This window comes from Chrysochloris asiatica, unplaced genomic scaffold, assembly GCF_000296735.1.
Source record: "Chrysochloris asiatica unplaced genomic scaffold, ChrAsi1.0 scaffold00268, whole genome shotgun sequence".
Classification (NCBI taxonomy): domain Eukaryota; kingdom Metazoa; phylum Chordata; class Mammalia; order Afrosoricida; family Chrysochloridae; genus Chrysochloris; species Chrysochloris asiatica.
In genome coordinates, this window is record NW_006408786.1 from 3,015,652 (window position 1) to 3,018,490 (window position 2,839).

Here is a 2,839-nt window from a genome sequence, read left to right on the forward strand (position 1 = left end):
GTGGTTGGTGCATAAATTTGAATAATAGTGGTATTATTTTCCAAAATGATGCCCCTGAAATAAAGCCTTTTTATTTCCTTCATGAAGGGGAAGTCTACAAATATCCAGAAATTTGTTAGGTTCTCTTCTTTTCAAAAGAATCTTGTCAACCATACAGGATGAAGGGGAGAAAGAACTATGAGTTTTTGCACAAAATAAGTGGCTCCTGTGTATACTAGAAATTAAATAAACTTACCAACCATGTGCACAATGACTTGGGGCTCCTTGTGAGAGATCTTCGTGATGCATACAGGAAGTGATATCATCCCCAGACCTTATTGGTCCGTAGGTTCTTTATTGACCAAGTTGGTCTTGTGACTTTCATGGTGCACCCTAGGTAATGCTTGACAATCATGTGCCCAAATGCCCATACCTACTGTACTGAGGGCATAGGGTTTTAGGAATTGGTTGCCCTTTGCACTTACAGCAGTGGTGTCCAGGCTTTCCACAACAGAAGCAGTTGTTGTCCATCTTCTTGCCTGGAGCAGAAGAGGTGGTTTGGTTCTGAGCCATTTAACTGCTGGAAGAAGCTTAACTTTTTGGTGGTCCTGCCCTGTCACCTCCATATCCCTATTGTTTTAGACAGTAGTGGTTATGTCTAGCAGTTAAGTCTAGAGAGCTCAGGGGCCTAATGCTAGTTTTGTAACTTTTTACAGATGTCTGTTGACTGACTGATAAAAGCAGTATTTATAGCTATAGTAGCTTTTGGTGAACTGGGGTCTAGATTAGTAAATTTAATAACAGCCTTAACTATGTATCCCCAAAAGAGGGATGGCTTTTCATCATTCTCTTGATTGACTCCTCTTAGTTTAGAAGAATTGACAGGTTTATTCTGGATCTGTGTCATTTCTCCCAGAAAGCAGAGTATAAAGTGGTTCTGCATGAATAATTTTTTTAAATAAAAATCAACACAAGACTGATCCCTATGAATTGAAGGTTAAAGATAGCCCAACTATTCAATTTTTCCAACATGTAATTCCCCTCCATAGTCCTTGATAAAAATCACGAATTTTCCTTCCCCTGAAGTCTCAGGGTTCAACAACATGCTGCAATGTTTCACAAAACTCACAAATATCAAAAGAAATGACTCATGAAATTGTGGAGGCTGGCAAGTCACAGATCCATATTTCAGAGATCAAACTAGAGGAATCTTCTCACCAACATAATCTCAGAAAAGGAGGAACCCAAATTGGCAGCTCAGACAAAAGGCTGTTGACACATGAGGCTGTGAGAACTGGTGAATCAGGTCAGGCTGCAAATCCCATGAGCCAGATGCAAGATCCAGGGCATTCTTAATACTTAGATCCATTGTAACCTTTACTACTTAATCTTTACTTCTTGGCAACTCATTTCAAAATAGGCCCATAATTACAGGCATAGAGCCCAGCATTTACAATATATCACAAAATTGAGGAGGGTTAGCTTCCTGTGCCTCTGTCAGTGTCTCTGGATGCTTGTACCTATTGTCTTCATCAGTGTCTCTGGATGATAGCACTTGTCCAATCCTGGATGATATCCTTTTGATATTTCCTTCCTTTGGTCTAAATAATCTTTTTTCCACAATTCAGTTGGTTATAATTATATTAATGACCTAACCACAACACTGATTTATTACAATATTTCTGGGTGGTTTGCAGTTTGGCCTATTCTTTCCTATTATAACTGTAACATCACTAATCAACATATAGAGCATTGTCTTTGTGGACTATGTTATTGTAATTGACTATGGTATTCCCTGAATCAGATTATGGTCCTGAACCTTCAAGCGTTTTGGTTTTGTTTCATAAGTTTGTCCCCTGTATTAATGGATCTATTTGCAGCAAAGGTAAATACCCCACGTACAAATATCCTCTGTAAAACCTATATATATATATTTTTGGTATACTTCCACTCCCCATCCTACAGGTTCATACTGAATGTCTATCCATGTATTGACTCATAGATCACCATTGCAGAATTGTGTATACAATATTTGCCTCTATTGCCTTTAACTCTGGCACTCTTCCTGTGTCTTTCCCTGTCTCCATCATTTCTTTCCAACTTCTTTCCTATTGTATATTGTCTTTCCTTTTATCCAAGTTAATAAGTGTCTAACCTTTAGCCAATGAATCATTCCCCGTTCCTTCCCAACCCTGGTAACCTTCAAAGAATATTTCTTTTAGTGAGTAAACCTTGCCTTTTTTCTATAGTGGTCTTATAGAATATTTGCCCTTTTGTGATTGATTAATTTCACTCATCATTATGTCCTTCAGAGAATGAGTATTCTGGATCACATAATTGTGCTAATGAGGGACCTGTACGTAGACCAAGAGGCAGTTGTTCAAATAGAACAAAGAAACACTGAATGGCTCAAAATTAATAAAGGTGTGTGTCAGGGTTGTATTATTTCTCCATACTTAGTCTGTATACTGAGCAAATAATCTGAGAAGCTGGAGTATATGAAGAAAAACATGACATCAGGATTGGAAGAAGACTCATTAACAATTTGCAATATGCAGATGATACAACTTTTCTTGCTGAAAATGCAAAGAACTTCAAATACTTACTGTTGAACATAAAAGACCACAGCATTCATTATGGGTTGAATCTCTCTATAAATAAAGCAAAAATCCTCACCACTAGACCAATAAATAACAACCATATACATGGAGAAAAGATTGAAGTTGTGAAAGACTTCATTTTGTTCACATCGCAGTCAACACTCATGGAACCAGCAGTCAAGAAATCACATGACATATATGCTTTAGGCAAATCTGCCGTACGAGACCTCTTTAAAGTGTTGAAGAACAAAGATGTCAGT